Below are 25,391 nucleotides of genomic sequence, written 5' to 3' on the forward strand. Positions count from 1 at the left end.
TACTCTCACGAATATTCTTTCTCTCACAGAAATTTGTTTTCAAGGTAAATGCTGCATATTCATATTCTGAAAAAAAGTCAACGAAAAATAATCTTTCATGTGAAACAGCACCCGGTTAAATTTGTCAGTTTTAATTCGGAATTCAAATTGCATACTTCTGAAAAAGGTCTCTTCATTTGGTTCAAAATTTTGCCTGGTGTCAGCTGCACTTTGAGGAGGTATTATTAAGACTCTGTAGAGTCTCGGGACTAGTATCAGCGCTGTCGTCTGTTGGCCTGAGCTCGCTCAAACAATAGTATTTCCGAATAAAGTAAATTTCGTCGGTGGTTATTATTCCTTAATGATAATGATTAGTGGATTGAAGGTTTCGGTGATGAATAAGGATCTACTAGTAAATTTGTTCGATTTCGAATACGAAGGTTTCTCGATATTTTCAATAATTCCTAATCAGATGAAAGCGGATTTTTATGACTAGGCTCGTTCTCCATTATTTTTAATTTGAGTAATAATAATGATTTTGGTTGTGAAAAATAACCGGGAGATGCCGCGTTCTACTATTTCTGAAATGGAGCTTTCACCTCCATGGTAACGGAGGGAGTTACTTTTTCCAAGATGCGCAGAGTGGCGTACAATCGCGTGGTAGCTCAATCGAGCTTTCACTGGATTCCTGTAAAGAAATTCCGTTCTTGATGATTAGCGAATTGGCCGGAAAATCTTGGCTGAACGATGCTTCACACGTTTTATTTTATTACCACCCAATCAAGTTTCTTTTCTTGTGAGTCATAAAAATCTAAATAAATTACATCCAAGCTATAAATTGGATTTGATCGAGTTTACAAAAATAGTCGCTATAATCAAGTTCGAGCCGATTCCTCTTCATAAAAAATTCGTCATTACCATTCAATCCCATCGTTGTTCCATTGCGATAGTGCGCGATTCAAAATCATGCGTGATATGAATACATTTTCAAGCTTGTTCTACTATATTCCTGAAACTGTGGGTATATTTTTTAAGGAATCAAAGTTGTTGGATGCAAAAAATAAGAACCTTTTTATTATTTACAAAGTTTTTATTTTCAAATGTTTTAACATTGAAGATTACTGTTGGGTGCGCTGACATAGGTAATTTGTGTAATGGCGACCAGAAAATTTTGCTTGACACATACAATAAACTAAGTCAAAATGGACGATATTCAAAAAAAAATCCATGAATTAAATACCATCACATTACGCGGTCAAAGAAGAACACTCTTGAGCAACAACTTTATGGCTGGTTTGTTAGTTTGTTTGATATTCAACATGATACGAAATGCAAAATTATCGGGTCGCCATGACACTCGCGAACTCGCGACTGCAGCGCATGGAGGAATAATTTTTGTTCCTAAACCTAAATAAAACGTATACGCGTATGAAGTGGTGGGTCAACGAACTAAGAATCGATCGTGATTGGGGGGTCGAAGAAGCTTACAGCAAAGCCCGCGAATCACATAACTTGTCTGAGCGAGAGCCGAAAAAAGCTTTCTCACTTACCAAATTTATCGAGTTTTCATCAGCCGCTATACTTTCTTACCCTCGCCGAATCGTCCGTATGATGAAGAAGCGCGAACAACGGCGCTACACTGACTCGTGTAGTTCGCGCGCAGCCGAGTCGTCTAGTCTAATAAAGGGGTGGGGCGGGAGGGAAGCCGAGGGCTCATTCTCTCTCGCTCGTGTCAGTCGGCTGCAAGCTCTCCCGGGACTCTGTTCGCGGGGTGTGTTTCTCATGTTTTGGTGAAAGTGGTATGTGCGCGCGCGCGCCTACGATATTCACTCCTACGTGTATATGTGTTCCGGAAAAAACGGAGGAAAAAAAAGAAAAATACATTCTGATCAACTGTAAATACCGATTAAACTAAACACATATTACTCTCGATGTGTTCGAAGGTCATGTTTCCTACGTTTATATAAACGAATATAACTCACGCGCGTATCATGTAGTTACTAATAGTCCATAACGCAGTGATTTTTCGACTGCGATAAGGACATTTTTTCCTTTTTCTGCTTTATTATTTTGAAGAAACACAAGAACTGTCTAACACGTGAATATAGTTAATCTCAGTGTGATTTTCGACGTTGTTGCGATATGTTTATTCTTTAATTGGAAAAAGATACGTCGAGGAAGAAAGTCCTTGAAGATTCAGCTGGATCGAGGCTACCTTTCGGTGAGTTTTAACCCTCGAATTTTTTAACGAATCTCACTCGATTTTCTCCGCAGTCGACCGAGACAATTTTCATAGTTTTATTTCAAATAAACCGCAACGAAACAGTCGTTGTAATATTTCAACTTGAGCTGTCGGAATTTTCAGGTATTAACCTCGTTTTTACGGTCACTTTTCGTTGGACCTATGAAATAACAAAATTCGTGTGATTTAGAGCAAACTCGTCGTACATTCGCGTTGTATTAATGACGTTTGAACAAATACTTTAGACAGCTACAACATATAGGTTGCTTTTTGGCAACGCATACTCCAGATCGCGACGTTTGTCACGGGGATTTTTCACTCGATTTCAAAGAATTAGCGTAACAGTTTTTTCCGGTTATTCGTATTTTCATATTTTCCGTCATCTCAGCCCGACGAAATGACGGTCACTCGGATACTTCGTGCCCGAAAAATAAACAATTCTGTTTCATTCGGAAGCATGTTCATGCATTTATCATTGATCATTTGAGTGAAAATTAAACATCGTTAGAGCCATTTAGTATTTGCGTGTACATATATTTATGTGGAGAACTGCACGTATTTTATGTACAATAAACGAGCTCGGCTGTCGATAGTTGAATGCACATTTAAGCGACGATTAAAGCTATTTCCGGATCGTTGATTTTTCATGCAGAAGCCTCTTTCCAATCGCACTTTATCACATAAAATTTCTATCTTTTTCAATTGTACGATAACTGTGAAAGAAAATAATAAAACCTGAAAGAAAGACCGGAATAGCTTGATTGAATTTTAATATCACAGGACAATCGATCGTGGGCGATTGTATATTTCGCGCGGTGCATTCACCTCGATTCTCGTTCAACTTTTATCTATAAAAGGCAGCCGCCTGGAAAGACGTCTCTTTTGTGGCTGTATTTAACGCATCCTCCCAATGCTCCGTTCCCGTTTCGCGGCATTCAACAATTTTTTATTTCCCAAATGAAAATGGGTTCGACATTTAACGTCATCGTATATGAATCTCATTAATTAAGGGGGTCGTATAAAAACCTCTGGACACTTGAACGTCAAATAACCTTCAATTTTGTAGCGACGAAATGGGTAATGAATTCCTCAAATTTTGTCATTCCATCGTTAAATTCGGATCACTTTTTCAATTAAATTCATTTTCCCTATTTTTTTTACGACATTCAGTGTTTTTAGTTTGAGTTTTTATATTTGCGAGAGTTCTCAAGCTTTTGTTACATTGACAGCTGAGCTTCTTCGATCATTTATTTTTCCAGTCTGACGTCCGTTTAATTCAGGGCTCGTGGGGGCCTTTCATGACCATTTTGAAAAAGATTGTCCTCGTTCCAGCGATTTAAGCTTCACCGAGGGAGGTGCATATACGTCACGCGTCTGTTTCCTCGCTTTCAGCAGCAACTGCTGGTCTCGCCGGGGCTTAATCAGTTTTTCTCGAGCAGCCTAAACTAGTTCGGCCTGAAATCGGCTTCGGCCGGCAATATATGCGCGAAACAACCCCTGTATATATACACGTGAGAGTGTCTAACGAACTACTAAATTACTGTCTCCTTCGCACGCCACTTTGAGCGAAAATTCTTCCTCCTACTTAGAAACTCCATTTTTTTTCGCCTCGTGACTCCGAGAAACTTTTCATTAGTCTTCCAACCTCGTCAGCGTTTTCATCGCTTTTTTCTTCTCCAACGAACATCGTCTGGCACCGAATTATTAGCGAGCTTGACGAAAACAATGTTTGAGAAGGAAATAATTGAAAAATAATTTGCCCAAGTTGGTGTCGTTGCAAGGGATGAAAATAACTTTTTTCTTCGAATTGACAAATTTTCAACGACTTTTAAATCCCTTTTACGTATCAAGCCGGAAACTCCGAACGATTTTCCTCTAATCTGAGAACAAAATTGACCTCGTACTACTGCACAATTCGATTTTTTTTTCACGTAAACTCGATCGAAGAACTCGGCATTTTCCTGAAGGGATGTAACAAATTTCTCAATCCACGACAAAACACTTCCCATTAATATCGTTTCAAATTCAACTTCCCGTATTTCGTGAGTGAACACTTCACCATGGTGCATAATTGTGGGAAATAATCCCTCGTTAAGCGGTGAGAAAAAACTGAGTGGCTCATTCGTGTATGCTCAACGTTTTATCAACACAGAGAGAGAGAGAGAGGGAGAGAGAGAAACGAAATTGGAGTATCGAGAGGGATTCGAGAATCCTGTAGAGCAGCGAGAGGGGTTAGAATTTCTCGTTTTTGTCAGACTGCCAAATCGCCTTTTCTCTATTTCTTGTTTTTCTCCATTTTCTTCCCCTCTTCCAACTTTTTCTCTTCATTTTTTCCCCTTTCTCTCGTTTTTTTTTCTTTCTTTCTTTCTTTTATTTTATTTTTATTTTTTTTTTATTTTTACTTTTTTCTTTTGTGCTTTCTCTTCTTTTTTCTTCTCTCTTTCTCTCTCATTTGCTCTTCGGTGTACACAGTGTATACGCACGGATACAAACACTGCCAAAAAGAGCTTCGTGCCGGGCCAGAGGTCAGTATACTGCGGTAGCCAACGCCATCAAAAATATATACGTGTGCGTACAGGATCCACCGGTCTTCTAAATCCGTTCCTCGTTGGTATCCATTCCCCGAAACTATCGGTGTGCATATATATATATCGGTGAATGCATTTGTATGCAGCGGCTAAAGCCGGGATACTCGCGCACGTGTTTACAAGAGACGTGGCCGCGCGGGTATGAGTAAATCTACTGACTTTGAAATACGTCTACGTTCGAGCTTTCCGTTCAGCGAAGCGGCGTCTCAAATGAATAAGAATAAAAAGCTATCTCGACGGGAACGCGCTAGGTTGGAGGGGTCCCGCGCGCGTTAAAAGAGACGAACGGATATGCTTGGAAGCGAATCATCCGGAAATGATTTTCCACATTTCGGGCTTTCCGATTTTCCTACGATCGATTTTATTTTTTTGTCAAATAAACCAAATCAGAAGCAGTCTCTGCGTTGTGGACAATCTCCCGATCATTTGTTCCCGCTTCAATCAGCACCAAGCTATTTTTTAAGGTTAAGGTAGTTCAGCCACGAAACAATTTTCTTAAGGAAGTACACTTTGGAGAAAAGTTGGGGAAAAAGACGAAAAACTGCGGTGAAAGCTCAGTCGGAAATACGAACGGTGACGATCCTAGCCTCAAAAAACTGCACGGGAAACAGATTATTATTATTAATATAATCTCAGCAAATCTCCTAATAAATCTGAAAAAATTGGCTAAAAAAATAATTGACGGCAAGCCTTGCTCATGTTGCCCAAAAAATTTCATATTTTTAGCATCATTTTTAACGGAGATATCACTGAATGTGTCTTGACTTCCATAAGATTATATGTTATTTGACCCAAATTGTACGACGCTGAAGTTCGCAACGTTGGAGTCCAACGAAATGAAGGAAAAAAACATTTGTAATTCACAAATTATTTTTCATTTCACGAAATATCGGTGCAGCTTAAAAAACTACGAATTTCAAATTCGACAGCAGGTAACAAAATTAGAGAATTACTGGAATCATTAGGAATTTTTTTACATCATTTCGTTGGACTCCAACGTTGCAAACTTCAGCGTCATCGAAATTTTTATTGGTTTTTCTTAGCAACGACGCTCCTAAAGTGTCTGAAAATTTAACTGATTTTTTTTTACACTTCACTTTGTAAGATGCGATCGGTTTAAAAGCGATGACACCATTTTAATGCCTCAACTCCCTTAAAGGGTTCGTCTCATTGATTATTGAAATAAACGTGTTTAATTACGAATAAAAATACACAGGGCTATTGGTACGGTGCGTAAAAAATCGTTTATCTTTTCATAAAACGAAAGAACGCTTCTTACGAAGTTCATGAAAAACGTACACAATAAGCATATAACGAAGGTTTGGGAAAAAATCGTAACGATTATTTTACTAGCAATAAAGATTGAACGAAATTGGTAATGAGCACTCGTGTAACATCACATTCGCTTATTTCGGAATTTTGTTTCTTCTTGGCTCGGGCCATTCCTGTCACAGCCTTCTGTCTGTTTGTTAATACTTTTTTCTTGATCCATTTCCCTTTGTGTTTACCCTTTGCGCTCTCTAATGCGATTTTTCACATAAAAAGCTATAGTATTTGGGTTTCTATCATCGATGGATCACCGATTAACCCTAGAACGCATGACTGGGGTGTGAGCATACCCCACGCGAACTTCAAACTACGCTCCCGTCCTAACAAGCGACATTATCGACTGATTACCGACCGATTTTTTTATATATAAATTCAATTGAAATTAGTTTTATCGTACATCATTCTTTTCGTTATAAAAAAACGAAGAAAATGGTGTAGGATAAAGTCAGTTTAGCATCGTAGGACCGGATTTATAAGCAGAAAAGGAGTGGGGTGCGTTCAAACCCCGGTCATGAGGTTGAGGGTATGAAAAAAGGCACATGAGGTGTAGGGTTAATTAATGGCTTGTAATTTCATTCGCCAAAAAATAAGTTGAACAAATTTATTTACAATCTCTAATTAATAACTCTGACGTTAATTTAAAGTGATTATATCTTTAATTAGGGAGTGAAAATCAATTCAATTTAGACACTTATAAAATACGATCCTTCGGGCACGATCTGTCTCAACGGCTTCAAAGTGTTTGGTCGAAACGATTTATGGGTGCAAAAACCCATCGAATATCGGACAATTTCGTGCTGATTTATCATTTATTGTAATCGTGGATGATTAATTGAGGAACGATATTCGAAAAATCGATTGTTTCGTATCGGGGCTTCGCCTCAAATGAGCTCCAACTTCAAATTTAATTCCCAATCTCTGTAATGGTGAATCCCTCATGCGTTTTCAAGTCCCTTAAAAACAATAAATCACTAGATATATGACGCTGAAGTTTGCAACGTTGGAGTCCAACGAAATGACCTAAAAAAAACCCTCAAACAATTCCAGTAATTCTCCAATTTCGTTCCCTCCTGAATTCGCAATTCGTAGTTTTTCAACTTGCACCGATACTCCGTGAAATAAAAAATTAGCGAATTAGAAAATGTTGTTTTTCGGCGTTCATTTCGTTGGACTCCAACGTTGCAAACTTCAGCGTCGTAATAACCAGTAATATTGGTTCGTAAAATTGCTACCTTTATTTATAACCAACTAAAATAAATTTCATATTAAACCGTAGAAATACTAATAATATTGAAAATAATTATTAATAATATTCAAATATGGGATTTAAATGAAACAATTACCAAAACCTACATTCGTTGTGCCATTCATTTGGCAAATATCAGTGCTTTCACGCGAATATCATCAAGTTCAAACATTTATATGCCCGAGTGACATTTCGGGCTCTAAAGCGAGCTCGGAATCCACGTGACATTCGATAAGGGCGAAGCGGAGGTTAACAAACCAGAGCGCCAATCCTCCGAGGAGTCGAAAACGATTGTAACCCGCACGGGGCTCGTCGTTTCTATGAGGATCAGGTGAAATAATTCTTTTGAGAAATTCTTAGAATCGTCGCTCCAATAAAATAAACTCTCAACCTCTTGAAAAAGGGAGTCGTTCGTTGGATCTGATATCCTCGTTATTCGAGATGCGGCCTCAAGATGAGTCCACAAAAGATGATTCAGAGCCGCGCGCGTTCCGTACTCGGTCGGGCTCTTATCGATGAGCAGCAGGTCTTTTCAGGATGCGGGGCTTTGCTCGTACGGAGTGTCGAAAAAGGAGAAAACTCGAGTGGGAAATCCGGTCGAGCGGTGAAGTCCGAGCCGGACGATCTTCAGCATCCGACTTCGTTCATTTTTACGGCTGAAATAGTCGCCACAACTCCTTGAAATTCTCGTGAGAAGACTTGCAAGCGTTTTCCGGTCAGAAGCGTTCTCAGTTTTTCAATTTTTCTTCACTGACTTTGATTACCTCGATGCCCTACGCAGTTACACAAAACTGTGTATATAGAGACAGAAAAATAGATCAACCTTCCTACGACCAATGCTGCTCGCTTCGTCCGACCTTGAACACGGCTTTCCGGACGTCACGATCCTCCAGTTCTTGTATAACTGATGCCCCGAGCTTTTCTTTGATTCGTGGATTGAACGGGGAAGGAGCTCTTGTAATTTAATGCGGTTACGCTCCGGGGCAGGAAGGAAGCATGCGACGGGCGGAAGCGGAGGGGGAAGCTGACCTAGGGATCGAAATTTCATTCGAAAAACAATTATTCCGACGAGTCATTCGTTTTTTATGTTCGCGTTCTCTCGGATTTTCATTCCGCGTTTGTCAGAGGAGCCCGATTTTCAAGTTTTTCACAATTTCGGGACACTTTCCGCGACCACGACGACAAAACGTTTTTTTTATCAATTTTCGTTGTACTTCGAAAAATGAATAAAGAACGAATAAGCGTGAGAGAAGAGAACGATTTTGCTCGAGGAAACTTTCGTTTCGTTATTTCCTCCACGAGTGCCGATCTCCATTTCAGAAAAAATTTATTAAAATCGATCGAGTGTCGTTGTTAAAGTGAGATGATTCTTTGTTCAAAGAAATTTTGACTTCTGAAATGATATAAAAGTTTGATCAGAATGCAGTGATCAAGTTGGAAATGAGTTGATAATTGATCTCGCGCAAGACTAAGCCCACACGAGAAGAGAACCTTCACGAGACTCGGGTGAGACGACGATCTGTGTCTTGCTCAAACTTGAGAATTTGAGAGCCGATTGACACGAACGATCGATTCAGTAGAGAATATAATTGATTACACAAAAACGCAGTAAGATTGCCCCACAAAAGTGTAAATTATAAAGTGAACGTAAGTTTGTTTAGATTACCTGATGAAATTTTGACCAAATGTAAATCGAGTGAAGCAAGAATATGATTAATAGGGTATTACACCTTTTTTTGAAAACTGTTTTAAAATCATTCTGAGATCGTAATAAACCAGTAGAATTTTTATTTCAATTTTATAAGACCGGAAACCGTCTTGAAAACTATTTTTTATTTATGATTTTCAATTTTCGCGGGGAAACGCTAGCCGCCACGTTGTTTCGGTTTGTGACGTCACTCCGTTAATAAAAAATACAATTGCGAAAGACGAAATAATAAGATTTGTAAAATTAATGAGTTATAGTGGTATAACATTGGTATCTTGTGTCTGCGAATGCAATTAATACAAGTGTAAAAATGCCACAAAAATTGTGGATTCATCGCCACCATCAAAATATTTATCATTGGTAGATTTGTACTTTCTGCTTTCACAAAACCGTTTTCCATAATGCGATTTTAATCACACGAATGATAAAAGTCCACAAACGCGCATAAAAACTTGTAAAATTTCAAAATAACACAGAGCGCACAATAAGAATCTAGATTCTTTACTATCGGAGTGACGTCACGTTGGAATCCAACATGGCCGATGGCGTTTTAAACATTTGAAAAACAGGTGAAAAAGGACGATTTTTAAAATTGAATTATAAAATTTACATTGCATTTTTATGAATAAATATTGACGTTTCTCGTTTACTTTTTACGAAATCTATCATAATCATGCATTTTTATATATATTTTTTACATGGTGTAAAATACCCTATTGAATCATCTTTATGACTGGTTAGTTCGAGCACAGGGATGCAGGGTTCATCAGCTCAACAAATCACCTTCTCGATCTTGGAGAACTTCAATTCTATTTTTAGAGTGAGGAAGCAAATAGAACTGAAACCATCGAGATTAGATAATTGATTGAATATTCAGACGACGTTTAAACTTTGCGTCCTCTACGCTGAAGTTTGCAACGTCGGAGTCCAACGAATTGAACGAAAAAAAATGTGCAATTCACTCATTTTTTATTTCAAGAAATCATTGGTGGAGGTTGAAAAACTACGAATTACAAATTTGGTAAGAAACAAAATTAGAGAATTACTGAAATAATTGACGAGTTTTCTTAGATAATTTCGTTGGACTCCAAAGTTGCAAGCCTCAACATCATCTTTTTTTGCCGATCGTTAGAAATAATACTCGATTCAAAGAACGATCCGTTTATCAAAAGAACAAGCTTCTTTATTTTATCTCATTTTTTGGTCGTCTTACCCTTTTCCTGAGACCGGAGGAGCCCTCCGACAAACGTTTGACGGAATTAATCGCGAATTAGCGTGCAGATTTTTACTCTCTTACAAGAATAAATAGGCAAGTTATCATCGCAACAATATCCGCTTACAGAAGCTTCTTTTCGCGAAGCCTTACAGATACGATGAAAGCCTGTACTCTGGCTTGTTTATCGATCAAACTGTCCCACATTCATGCGAGCAGGCTGCACGACGACGACGCGGAGACAACGTCGACGACGACGTAATATTCTGCGGTGCGTTACCTTCCGGTATTAACATACGACCTCCGACCTCCCTTTTGACCTCCGACTTTCGTGCACGTATTTTGCGTGCCTTACATAAATAGAAACACGTACGTTTGCAAAGTTATAATCGAGAGCATTGATTCTATAATGAGATTTGTTATTGAACATAATCAACGTCCTCGAATCCCTCGCGGCCATGATCGATCGCCAGAATTTATTTATCGTTCTTATTATTTTGAAACATTTATATGCCCGATCATGGCCAAATAAACAAATGCCATTCTGTTCGGAATACCAGCTGCGCGATTACAGCCTCAACATTCCAAATGCGAGCACATGCGCTCTGCTGCGAGGTACACTCGTTTACACAGCCAGTTTTATATACGTAGATTGAGATTAATGGATCCTCGATCCGCGCTGCACCTTTTGTCAACATGCAAATCACGCATTTCCAATGGAAATTCGCGTCCCAAGGCTTTCTGGGCCAACCCACCGTGCTATTTTTGCAGCACGAACCCAAATTTGTCTTCTTTGGATATCAAAGGAATGTCTTGATCTGTAACGTCCAATAGATTGAGACGAGATAAGTTCTAGAAGAACAGTTTTCTCTAAACCATCTGTCACAGTTGTTACGAAAGTACATTCCAAAAGTGTTTTCCGGCAGAATTGAAGTCTGACGAAATGGACGAAAAGGAGATTTGTAATTGACCAATTTTTTATTCACGAATCATTGGTTTAAAAGACTAAGAATTGAAAATTCGGCAGGAAACAAAATTGGAGATTTACTGGAATTATTGGAGAGTTTTTTTCGAGCATTTCGTTGGACTCCAACGTTGCAAACTTCAGCGTCATGTCCCCGACCATCAACGTGCAACGACGCCAATTTGAATTGAATGAAAATGAAAAACTTATAGAAGTAACAAAAGAAATTGAAGATTTTAAGCAGGAACGTTGGAAGACTCGAGAAAAGATGCTCCCAGGATTATCATTCTCTCAACGTTGTCTTCATCGTCGTGCAACTTCGAAGACACCCTTTGTATGAAAGACAAAAATAATGTGTTGGTTTGCACCGATAAATTTTCTCGACTTTTCCGTAGTGAAACGGGGCCGAAGAAACACACGTGCCCGCGACTCAAGAGCATGGAGAAAGTATGGGCATTGTGAAGTACGCGAAGAATGTGTACCGATTTCAAGAGTGTACTTCACTCGTGCGGGCCTGCCGAACGGAAAGCCCCAGCGCTCGCCGTTTGACTTTTCGTTCGAGCGTGATTTCCGCCTTTTTTCGTATACCTTCGATATACGAGTATCTCGCAAGAGTCTCTGGAGAGGGGTTCGAGAATGTTGAAACGTTGGCGAATCGCCAGGTGTGCGGAGCTTCCAGATCCTCCGTTTCTTCTCGTTCACCTGGTAACGAAAAGCTCGCTGAGATCAACGCCAGGGCTTTGCCGAATCTCACGAGGCTTCATCTTCCACCATCCTCCTTTTGCTGTACTTCTTCTTCTTCTTCTTGCACAATGGAAAAACGAGAGAAAAAAAGAACGAAGATGTTGAACTACCTCTCGCAATTGAAAGAGTCTCGAAAAACCGCTGACTATTTATCTTCCTGAGAGGACCTCGCGAGCACGACACACGTTCTTGCATACGTCGAGGCTTCAGATCTCTCGCTCGACATCTTTCATCCTAATTCGCTCGTAAGCGACAACGTCTCGAAACATTGTGGAGGCATTCATCAAAATTCTCTTTCGTTCAATGAAATGGCAGCATTGATTCGAAAATTTCATATTTCCGAAATTTTCTCGTCACTTCCACCAGTTGAGGTCGAAAAAGCTCGTCATTTTTCAACTCGAACGATTCCTGTTGCTGCTGTTTTGCTGTTTCTACTTTCGAGATCATAATCGCTTGATCAGAGACTCCGATTTGACAGTACGACACAAAAGGAATGAATCAACTAATTAAAAGATCAAATTATTCGAATGAGAGAACTTTATCGGCTCAGGGGAGCTTTATCTTTGTTGCTGGACTCAACAGACGTATCGGTGAAGTTTGTATACCGGTGGAAAACAACGCGAATTCTTCCCCTCTGAGATCAGTCCATGGAGCAAAATTATGAAAATTCATCCACGCTCCACCAATTGTTGAATGCTAAGGATCGCTTCGATTTCAAATTCAATTACGCGATTTCCGGAAACTGTGACGAGATCCTTTTGAAAAAATGAGGAAGCAAAAAAAACATTAATTTTTCGCATTTGCTTGATTCGGGAATGTCGGAATCGGATTATAACGAGCCGCGTTTTAAAAAACATTGAAAAATAATGGTTTTTGAGTTTTAGTTTCCTCCTGAGGGAACAAAAATGATTTTTTGTTCTCACCAAGATTTTTTGTACCCGGTTGAATAATTTGTTTTTCTTTCTTTTCGTGTTTACGTGCGCGAGAGGAAGACGGCCTGCCAATTAACGAATTTTCTCTTTGCATTCGTGTGTCTGTTTCGATTCGAGGCTCTTTTGATGTCTCGTTTCCATGCCAACATCTGAGAAAAGCCGCGTTTCTCTTAATTGGCCTTCACTTCGCTGTCACGATGAAAAGGAATTTGCAAGCTCAAGGAAATATGATTCTGTGTGAAAAGTGCTTCTGTGTATTTTCACTGTGCAAAAGTGCCTTGTTTCTTACGTTGGAGGAAACGGATCTCTCGATACAAGAATTTCGCTCAGAATGGTTCGATCGATCGGCGAACGCATTTCGTTATACTTCCGGCCGATTTCGCAACGTTTTTTCCTCGCCGATATTAACATTTTTATGAACGAAAAAAAAAGTTTCGCTTCGATCAGGGAAGTGGAAATGTCCAAAGGAGATTCAAAGCTCGTAAAAATCTGGCGAACGAAACGATGTGAAATTGTAAGAAACTTTGGAAACTGTTAATGGAATGGGAAATCGATCTTGCCCAGAATTCTTCCGCGAAGCAAAATAATTTGCGTATCAGCCTTCGAGGGATGTACGAAGAGTGAGAGCAGTCTTTTGAAGCTTCTCTTTCTCAATGCGAAAAATAAAAGCCGATCCTTTCAATCCGCTGCTTCGTTACATGAGAGTTTCAATTCGAGTGCTTCATTCATTCCCGAAAGGTGGAGATCCGCGGAATTTCAGTATCGAAACATTCGAATTTCGATCTCGTTTCATCTACTCTTCGTTCAGCACAAAGACTTGCCCCTTAAAGAGAAAAAAAAAGAGTAAAACGAAGCTTATTACTTTATCACTAAGATCAATATTAGGAGCTCATGCAATTTAGCATTTTGACGTTTTTATGAGAATTTTCGACCCCGAGAGAAAGGCGTGTTCGAGGCACGAGGTGAATTAATAACTGGAAGAAAAGATTTTTTCATTCCCGCGGATTCCGCGACGTCGGACCGTTCCGCCTGGTACCGTTTATATTAATACAGATTATTTCTCCACGTATATCTACGGATTTGAGTCGTCAGTTGAGCATGGTGTTTGGTGGCCAAAAGAGCCGAGTTGGCGAGATAAACAGGGAGAGAAAAGACGCGGCGATGGCGGCGCTCGTTGCGTCGCGACGCTCGCATCGATCTGGCGTACACTCTCACTTCGCTCTCTTTGGCCTCGACCTCGCTCCACCTCCCGATTTTTCCGAACAATCATCCCTCCCTTCGCGTCCATTTTCCACATGCTCCGACCTCAGAGTTCGCGACGCTTTCACCGCCCTTCCCCTCCTGTCTCCGTCCTTTCTGCACTTTTTACTTTTTCACGCTCTCTCGCCCAGTAGAACATTCCTCGTGGCAATACCTTGGGCAGCGAGTTGAAACACGTGACGCCGCGCTCAAACTCCCGGATAAACACGATCGAAAATTCTCGCCCTACCACTTCCATGGATCCATCTTGAAAACCCTTTTGTTCGTGAAAAAATTCTTACCTGGTTTTGGGAAAGAATGAATTTACGATGAACCTACGGCCGCTGAGTTGCAGCGACTTTTCATTCGATTCGCGTCCGTCAATAAAACCATTCAAAAATTCATCAGGTTTTTTTAAACCTTTGACATTTCTTGATTGTACGATAAGAAACTTTTTTTTCTATAAAATTTTCACTTCGCTCGAGCCTCCCATCTCCATCGTTATTGGCTAATATCTCGACACAATTTTCTTACGTAATCTTGTCAGTCATTCATGGAGCCGGGCTCTCCTGCAGTTTACAATCTCGCTACTCGATCTAATCGAAATTAAAATCTCCCAGATTACGATGATTCGTTAGCCGGTGGCAATCAATCACCAGCTGGCGTTTATCCTGATTGAAAATTGATGGAATGAAAAAATATTTGAAATTCATATTTATCGCGTTAAGGAGTTCGCGAGTACGAGTCAAAATCTGTGAGAAACGGTTCTTTTTGTTTGTTTTAAAAAATCTTAAGAAAAAAGAAGGAACCAACTTTGCAGATTTTCAATTACAAATTCCTGCAAAAACTTTTGACCGAATGAATTTGAGTTGAATCCATTAAATTTTTACTCAAAGGTTTCCTGTTTCCCAATCTTTTAATTTGGGTATAAAAATTGATGATAGCCGATGGGCTTGTTTTGCTGCCGTTAGCAGTTACCTTAATCATGAGCGAATGCAATTTTACCGAGCCCGAGGAGCCACCGACGGTGGGCCATCAATAAATGCTTGCTCGTCAGAAGTCAACGGAGAATAAAATTGACCTAGAATCATACAGCGAAGGGGTGTGCCAGCCTGATGTGTAATCGAGGGTTGGAAATGATATCTCGCGACCTCGAACCTATTTCTCCGCCATTTTCGCATTTTACTGATTGATCAAACGTCGCAGCCATAATTTCATTTTTATTACTTGACTCAGTGGTCGAACCGTTTCTATTTTTGGCCAATAATTTTACCCTTAAAATGCATATAATAAAATCGATTTTTTATTTTTATCCACGCTTTAAAAATTCCGACGATCATTGCTGCTGTGGAAATTCCGGTAAAGTTATTGGAAAATACTCGAATTCGAGTTCCAAAAAATAAAATCATTTTAGATTAATTGAAAGAAAAACTCGAAGAAATTTTCAGTCAGAAATTCTTCGTCTCGCAAGATCCAACTTCAGTGGATTTCTCATAAAATTTTGCATTCGAATTGATGGCTGGGGAGGCTTAAAGTTTTTTTTTCGAGCTGCCTCAACGTTGCTTTGTACTGACGTGTATTTTGTCTAGCCGACTCCGCGCGCGATCGTACATCATTGGAAATAATGAGTAAATTCGTGGCTTGAGAATTCGCCAGAATTCATGATATTTTTGGAAATGCTCTGTTCATTCGTAAGAACACGTTATATTTATGGATTTATTTTGGAATGTACGTAGATTCGATTCCCTGTATTATTGCTCAACGTTACAAGATGAAGTTTGTAAATGGATTTTGTGAAGTTGATTTTCCACGAATTTCGTTCATTGTTGAACAGAAAACAGAAACAGAGAAAAAAATTCGGTGCTCTTCTTTCAATATCTTTGGCGTATACCAAAGCTGCGAATATTGAGAGAAAATTCGTTCGCAAAATTTTTTTCTAAGGCTTCCAAAATTGTTAATATTTCACTGCGTATTTTTCTTACAAAAAAATTTCTTTCAAGTTTTCAATCCCCAGTAAGCACCAAAAAAAAAACGTAAGTGTAGAATAAACGATTCTTTCATATTAAATTCCACGGTTAAGTTCTTGCAACTTGCCTTCATTTCGTTTTCAACGTGAACGCATACACAGCAGAAAAAATTGTATTTGCACAATTTCTATCGTGAAACTTTCGAAGTTAACGGACCATAAAAATGATGCTTCCACAGTTTCTGAAAACACTCCTTTATTCGCCAAACGTGAGGACGCTGAATTATGGATGAGAAGCGAAGAAACAAACATGAATCGATGTTTCAAATAATTTTACCATTTTTGGGACAAAGTTTTGCTGATTTATTCGAAAATAAACGATTTAAGGTAGTTCATAAACGAAACGATTTTCTTAAGAAAGTCTTGAAATTTACACAGAGTTTGAATGGGTAGTCGACGCACACGCATATCAAATTTTAAGGCTTCGTCTTATTGGTTATTGAGATAAACGTGCGTTTAGTTATTAAGAAAAATACACGGGGCTGTGCGTAAGAAATCGTTCATCTTTCCATACATCCAACGAACGCTTCTTACGAAATTTATGCAAAACGTACACAAAAACAATCAAGTGTGAAGGTTTGAAAAAAAATTCGAGACGATAGTCTTACTAGTAATAAGACCTTAAAGATTGAACGAACCTCACATTTGCTTATTTCAGAATTTTTTCTTGATCCACTTCCCTTTGTCTTTTCCCTTTGTGATCTCTAATGGGACTTTTTACATAATAAAAAGCTATAGTATTTGTGTTTCTATCAGTGATGGATTCCCGCTTAATTGGCTTGTAATTTCATTCGCCAAAAGATAAGTTGAACAAATGTATTTACAAAGTGATTATATCTTTAATTAGGAAGTAAAAAATCGATCAAATTTAGACACCTATTAAATACGATCCTTCGGGCATGATCTACCTTAATATCCGTGCCCAACGTAAATGTTCGTCCTAGTTAAAAATGAACGAAGAATGATTTCAATTAAAAAAATAAATAAAAATCGATTAATTGTCAGGGAAAATTGTCTACTCGCTGTCTAGAAATAAAGATGCCGGAGACGTCAGAAGGTGCCGAATCGATATTTTTTTCGATCGAATCCCCCGGGGTATTGCATGTTCGTTTTCAACGTTTCTCCGTATATCCTTTCAACTTTTACGAGCCCATCTCATCATTTAACTCCACTATACTAACTCCCATGTTCCTGTGAGCGTGTCCCCATCAGCGTTGCTCAGGCCAGCAGTTTTTCCAAAGGCTCCACATTATTGCATTCGCACGAGGGGAGGAAAAAGCTTCGAAAATTCAACCGATACAGGCACTTTTATTTCTTCTGATTTCATTCTTCTAATTTCGTATGGTTATACACTGTCATAGAAAAACTGTTTTTGGCTCAGAGTCGAATAATGCGAGACTAAACGGTCACTGATCCAAGCAACAACCGCGTCCGAAGCAGCTCGCAATCCCTCACCTTTTTCACATGCAAACGACGGCCCTTTGCCAATATTTTTCGTTCGTTTTAAATATCGCAATGAGCTGTTCATAATTGATGCAAAATAGCTTTTAGCCACACAATATGATGACGCGTGAAGTGAAGCAGACGGAGATTCGTGTCTGGTGCACAGTTCTCTGAAACACACACGCTGAATTACGTACAATTCGATCTGCCCCTCCCGCCCCTTCCATCCGCTCTCTCCGTCCCTCTCAGTGCAGCATCCCATCATCATAATCATCGTCATCACTTCTGCCAGCGCCACGACTTCCTCTCTCGTGCCAAATTTACCATGTTGGTGCTCCCCCCGCACCACTATGTCGCTCGGGACGAACCTGCCTCAGAAACGTTTCGAGATATTGTATGTCACTCTAGAATGCGTGCGCTGCTCGTGTTGATAAAAAATATGAGCGAATACTTCGAGGAAAAATGTGATTTGGAGTGTGAAATGTCAGTTGACAGTCTTTCTATATTTTTTTTTAAAATTGCCTCGGTCATTCATATTATAGCACAATATTGGTAGAAAAGCGTTGTCTTAATTTTTTAATTGTGGGTGTTTAAGGTACTCCTTTCGCGAACCCGAATATTCTGCAGATGACTCACTTCAAATAGCGCAGTAAAGTAAAAGTGCGTGCGAATAGATTGGCGAAATTTCAGGTCAGGTTATCGAACATTTAATGAAGAACGAAGAGTTGAAAAATCGTTGAAATTATACGGGAGCTTATGGAGATTCCATCATCACAGAATTTCTGTTCAATAATTCATAAACTAAATAATTCTAAATTCTTGATACAAACTGTCTCAGAGATAGAAAAAAATGTAAGGAATCCTTAACGACGATATAAATAAAGGGCTACCGAATTCTTGGAAGAGATATTAAGCGATAGGAGTTGGAAAAATGGCAGAAGCAGAAGCTTTTCCTGCATAAACGCGACTTCTCAGAGGTTAAAAATCAGTCCAAATTTCGAGTACCCCAATTTGCGCCACTAAAAAATACGGTCATGCGGGAAAGGAACACCCTAAGTTAAGTTCTCGTTGCAGAAAATATTTCATTCCGAGTCTTTTACATGATTCGATAGCACGTTGCGAAAAGCCGACACGTTTGACAACGTTGAACGTGCATTGAGGAAAAAAGTCATTGGGACACCGAAATGTGGCATTACGAGGTGCGAATAAAATAGTTTTAGATCAAACTGCAGATTCAGTCTCTCCGAAAACATTTGAATGAAGAAAACTCTTCCAATAACATCAATTGCTATTGAATCAAAAATTTTTCTTCTCAGTGTAATCAGTTGACAGATTGGATCAAAAATCACGATAAAAACCTTGAAAAGTTTGCTAAATCTGCTCTTAAAATGGGCCAATCTCCAGAAATTTCTTCCCTTGCGCACCAATTAAAGAGCTTGAATATTCTTCAAGACGAAAAATTCGTGGCATTCACACTGGCTGGGATATCCTTGTACAAAACCCAACGGAGTTGGGTTCGCCATTTTCCAAAAGAGTTCTCGGTTTCCGCGTCTGCGAAATAATTCACGAGCCAAGTTCTTCCCCCGGAGCAATCTCTCGCGTTGTGTTTCGTCTACTCCGGCATATTCCTCCTCCACCTTTTTTTACCTATTCAGAGAATCGTATAGCAGCCACTTTTTTGCTCTCTGTACGTACGAAAACGAGGTCCGATCCCGAATATGTCGCCCGAGACGAATGGAACTGGTGACATTGCGAACTTTTCTTCAGAGTTATCAAGTCCGGCCTACGACGCCGCATCATTTCCGGGCTTAGGCTTAGGCGAAGTGGGGCATCCCTCGCAATGCCATCGTCGCGAGGTCCCTTCGCTGGACCGCGACAGAAAATAACTTTTTTACTAGTCTTTTCCAAATTTTTTAAACTGCTTCAGCATTTTCTCACGATAAATGGCACTCAAGTTTCGAGCTCTGCGGAACGAAGGAACGAAGCTCCAAGCTCATCCTCAGTTTTTTAGCTTTCACCCTTCAGTTTCTTGAAGCCAGAAAAAAAAATCAACACGAATTTTTCACTTTTTTAATGTTTCACTCCAAATTCGGTAACTTCCATGTTACTGTTCGTTAATAAACGTTTGTTGACAATGACAATTCCGAGCATAATGATCAACGACCAGTTGCTCGACTCTCGAACGAGATCGATTGCTCCATTGCCCCGTTTCAGTACGTTTTCTTAGGAATTCCAACTCCTGCAGGGCCTAAAATACGCGGACGTGATCGTTTTCTCAATCGTGAAGAATTTTCCCCTCGTTCATCGTCATAAATTGAAGATTCGAAATGCGCTCATAGCGATGCAAAAATCCACCGATGACCACAGCCACTTTTTGTGGCTCGTTTTAACGCGGTAATTTGGGCAGCGAGATTAGAATGTCCCGGGGCTTAATGGTCGACAAAACTCAATTATGTTTCCCCTCCGAAAAGCCGGCTTCTCCTCTCTCCTAACCGGAGCCTCGTTCGAATATTTGCCCCTAGGAATTAATGTATATAAATGTCTCCAATTCTGCGGGTCGTGCCGCAGACTCTAGGCGAGCTTCCTCCAATTTCTGGTTCGGTTCTCTCATTCGTTTGAAAATTTTATTCCGAAATCTCATTCCCGCATGCTCTCTCTCAGGCTGAGTATAAGCGCAGTTTGCCGCCTGGTGGATTCGAAAAGGCCGCAGACTCCCATTCGAGGGAACGTCCGTGTACGCGGACTTGAGCCTTTACGATTTTCACATATCTTAAGATTTAACGTGCTGCTGCTCCTCCGTCTATATTCTCACATATGTTTTACTACCACTCTCGCGGTTTTCCCACTCTTTCCCGCGGGGCCTCCGTGTGTGTAAACCACGCGGTCGCATTGCCAAATATGGCCGCCCGCGGTATTCTTAGACGTGTGTACTATACTACGAGCGTGAACGACGCCTGGCGGAGTTTGCCGAGAGACACTGACCGGATAATAACGTCTTTTGCACCGGTTGGAAACTCCGGATTCTGTGCTTTTCTTAATCGATCTTTTCCTCGCTCTTTCTCACTCTGTCTCCTCCTCGTTCACGTATCTTTCGAGGAGCAAACACCTTCGATCTTGCCCCGACTGGAAGGGCATGAGAAAAGTCTCTATTTCGACGAATTTCTTCTTCATTTTCAGAGTGATTGGACTTTTGTGAAAAACTGTCGCCGCAGTCGGTGTTCGGAATGTTCTACGAGATCGCTATGGAAAATTTCTACGATTTGATCAATCCTGCCAGGAGTTCAATGTGAAAATAATTTCATTCCCACCCAAAGCTCAAATTCACATTAAGGGGGGTCCCGCTTTAAAAATTCAAGAACATCGATTGTTTTCGGGGTGTTTTCGGGTAGACGGAAATAACTCACCATGGCGAACTTTTCGGTGTAGTTTCAAGGGTATTTCGAGGGTACAAAAACATCTTTTCATGTGAGAAATTCTAATTTTTACATGGTTTATGCGCAAAGTCTGATCGTCGAGGTTTCTTAGCTGCGTATACAATGCGGAGATCGTGATTATTGTCTGGAAGAAAAATTCCAAATTCTTTTTCCATTTTCATAAGTTTTCCTTCCATATGAACCTATAAAAACCCAAAGAAATTGCGAAATTCTAGAAAAGAAGAAGAACATCACTTTAACCCACTCTAAATATAGAATTTCGCATTATTCTCGGGTTTTTATAGATTCATATGAAAGGAAAATATATATGAAAATGTAAAAAAAATTCTTCGCTAGACTCTTCGCTATGCCGAGTTATTTCCATCCGCGTCCTAATAAAATCACCGAAAACAACCGATTTTTTGGACTTTCTAAACCCTCCTTAAGATAGCAGGAAGTCTGCAGATCCTTCGATTTAGAAGGCGACTTTGGAATTCCTTCGTTTCGTGTATCGACCCATTCTCACGGCATCTGCTGCTCCGAGTGCACACATTGTTCAATAAGGAATGTGTGCATCCTCGTTATTGTACTATGCGAAGAGTTATGATGCAGAAAGAGACTCGAGAGAGGTCGAGAGGAGGGGCTACTCGTAGAATTAGTGACCGAAACGGTTCGATCGAAAGCTCCAAGCCACAAGGGCTCATTCCACGTCATTGAACGCGCTTAATAACACGAGTTCCGACTCTTTAACACTCGCTTGCATATACGAGGCTCTCGTTATACCGGCTGCAGACTAGACTCACTTGTCTGGAAATACGCTGTTGGCTTTAACACGAATTAGGTGATATAATTGATACACCCGGGACCGGCTGACGAGGTTATTAAGGTCATCACTGGTGGGACGGTCAGCGAACCAACTTGAATTGCTAGCCTCCAGCTAAGCATGACTCTATTCTCTTATGTGCATACTCATACGCGGGGATTCGCATGTGGCTCTCTTCGTCCTAGATTAATCCGTCAAAATTCACTGCTTCTGGTGCCACGAATCGTTTTTTTAACCTGCTCCGAATCCATATGGCATTGGGAAAGAAGATGAAAATGGGTGGAATGAGAATAATCAGGATTTGAGTATAAAAATGAAAGAAAATAATCCGACGATGAAGCTGACGAGAATCGATGCTGCGGAAACGACTTTCTGATGAATTTTGTTCAGTTTTTTAATGCTTATCCAATTCGCAGACACGCCAGATACGTTTTCGGGCCAAGTTTTATTGACAGAGATTTGGGCCACTGAGCAAATTGACATCGGAATTGTTTGAAGACTTTTGTACACTGCTGAGATCTGTGAAGCATTAACGTTTTCGCGGTTCATCAATATCGATTATATGAGGAAGAAGAAAAAGTCGAATTTTTCGGAATTCTTCGTTTAAGGAAAAAGTTGAAAAGCCTTTCAGCCTGGGATCGCGATTGAGAGTGAATGTCCGGGAGCTTCTCCATTAAGCGAAGTTTCAGACATTCCTTCGAAGCTTCCCATAGTCTCGAAAATTTGGTGAGCTTAAATCCAGTGAAATGTTGGCCCGAAATTTCCCAAGTTGACAGCACATGTCTGGGCTCTTTGTGAAGCTTTAATTGGCCGATGAAGCATGGAAAAGCCCGTACGCGTTTATGCGTCGGGGTGTTTCGGTGGCTGTGACGAGACGTCACCCGCATCTCGGTAGCCGTCGAGCGAGAAAGAGCTTTCGGGAATGTGCGATTTAAGAGGGACGCGCCGGCGTCGACGACGTGAGCGATTTTCAAAGTTTCGAAAGCTTTACGAGCCGCCACTAAATTCCAACGAAAGCTTCTCAACTTTGGGATTGAAAAAATGAAAAATAAACCTCAGCCAACGGGCCTCGAGGGTCTCCGCATCGCGGAATACATTTTCGGCCAACGCTCTTTCGTAATGAGCTAGAAATTCTCCACAATTAAGAGGCTCTTAAGCAGCTTAAAACCCGACATTCTTTGAGCGTTTTATTCGAGATTTTCGATAAAAAATCTCCAAAAAATATTCTCCCCAACTGCCTCGACCAACAAATTTCCCACCAAACCCCAATTTTAAGGCTTTTTTCAACATTATTATACACATCGAAACTTCAATTAAGATTCAAACCTCTCACGAGATGTTCGTATAAAACGTTGCTACAAACTGCGATGAAATTGCCGTCGTTACTCATCACGTTGCTTCAAATCCCCGCATAAATCACCGAATCACGATGCTACAGCGATTAAATTTTATTCCCAAACGACGCGTCCCTCGATTCTAGTGTTGCTCCCCGAGAACTGCCACCGCTGCGTACGAGCATCGATGGACAGGTGCTCGACAATTTCTTGGCTCGTTTCAATTTCCTCATCGCCTTATTCTCCAACGTGAACACCGCCTCGTCCATGATTCCACCGCGAGGATGGGATACGAGAGATAAAAGTTGTTAATAATTGGCCCATTGGACAAGCACGTTATCGATGCGGTTGTCGATGCCTACGAGTATAATGAAGTCGATCGTAATAACGACGTGCTTTGGCATCGCTCGCACTTATCTTGTGTGCATAAAACACACTCCTTAACCACATCGTAACCTTTATGATCGTTTTTATAAGGTTTATAATTTTCTTACGTGCAGTTTGTTGCGCAGTCACATCAGTCTCGAATATATCATTGAATGGATCAAAATTCTCGAGGGAGTTTACACAAAACGAGAACGAAAAAAAGTTAATGACTGGAGGAGGGTTGGCGTTAAGATTTATGCAAAATGATAGGAAATGCCGAACGAAGAGAGAGAAACGGTGATAAACTGGTTGATAAACTGTTGGATAATATGTGAGAAAAAATATGAAAAACTTGAAGAGCGATAAAAACGAGAAAATTGTTTGTTGCATCCCATCGATCCGGATTTTATTGTCGAGCATTAAAACGAGAACAATAAAAGTATAAATAAACGTCGGATGCTAGAGTTTCTGAAGAGGAGAGCCGCATTCGCGGCGCGCGCGCGCCCACGCGCGTTCCTCTTGCGAGATGTACTTTCATCCGGCGCGAGGCGATCGATGATGCATTATACCCGGTACTCGCGACTCTCGCGCATTTCTTACGGAATCTGAATAAAAATTTAACGTCTTTATCTCTTGAGCGAGTTGCGACACTCGGGGAGGGGAAATTTTCGCTTTCCAATTAATGTGCGGATCCAGTGTGAGGCGTTGTTGGGAAATTCTTATGCTGACCCTCGCTCAGGTTTTTCACGTCGACCTGCTCAGACGGGAGCGCAGCCTCTCCGGAGGCCCTCGTGCGCTTCCCCCGAATGAAATTCGGGGGAACGTTTGCCTGCTCCATTAAATTTCTATTTGACGCTCGGAGCACCAACGAAACCTGTCGATTCTTCCGCTTGTAACGCACTCTCGCGTCGCTTAATTCCACCTTTTTGTCATCCCAGACGAAGAGCTAATGCGCGCTGCCAGTTGACTCAATAAACACGTTCTTCTAGTTATATCTCTCCACACATCCAGCATCCAGATAGCTCGACTCCTCACGCACACGACGCTTTTTTTCCTCCGCACATGTGCACTCGCTGCACGTCCACGAATACACATGTATCGCCTCGTCGGGACCAGGAAGTCCGGTTTTCCGAGTTCGCTCAGCTCGATTTATTCGCTCTGCTGAACTTCAGGATAGCGCAGAATTTGCACATATTTACTCTTCATATATTTGCATATCACTTGCGCTCAACCTCTTTTCTCGTACGCGCGGGCGCGCTTATTTTTCGTTACAAGCTGTGGCTCAAATATTATTATGCCAAAAGTACCGAGAACAAAATTTCGTACAACGTTTCCCGTAACTCGGATTCGCTCAATTAACCAAAGTGCAATTGTTCTCATTTTTCATCAAAGGAATCGAAAGTTTGAGTATTTTTGAGAGTCCTCGAGAAAACGAAAATGGAAAATCCTCAAAATTCATCGATTCGATATCTCATCAATCGAAATAGATAATCCAAACATTGTTAATTGTTGCTGAAATTTGGATTCAAGCACGCTCGCTCTCCTCCAGTGGGCGTCGAATCGATAAAATTGGTCGCGTCTATATCGTACCGTTACAGTTTGACACGAGCATGATCTTGCTAATATTATCCAGTGCGAACATAGCTCGTAATATGGAAACAAAATAAAAAACAAATACCCACGCACAGTGTGAGGACCAACATGGAATTCATTGTGGATTGGGATTTTCTGCATGTGTTGTGCGTGCACGAGAGATGAAAAAACGTGGGTCGATCCCTGAGAAGGATAGAGTACGTACAAAC

General features: G+C 40.5%; 1 protein-coding gene across 1 annotated transcript in view; it reads left to right on the plus strand.

The window, feature by feature from the left end:
* The first annotated feature begins 1,704 nt into the window (after window positions 1–1,704).
* The window catches only part of LOC122410297 (uncharacterized), a 64,130-nt gene continuing 40,443 nt past the window's right edge, over window positions 1,705–25,391 (plus strand). Inside the window, exon 1 of the mRNA XM_043418456.1 lies at window positions 1,705–2,200. The gene's annotated coding sequence lies outside the window, so the exon portion shown is untranslated. The remainder of the gene's footprint in view (window positions 2,201–25,391) is intronic.

This window comes from Venturia canescens, chromosome 4 (assembly GCF_019457755.1).
Source record: "Venturia canescens isolate UGA chromosome 4, ASM1945775v1, whole genome shotgun sequence".
In the NCBI taxonomy this organism is placed as follows: domain Eukaryota; kingdom Metazoa; phylum Arthropoda; class Insecta; order Hymenoptera; family Ichneumonidae; genus Venturia; species Venturia canescens.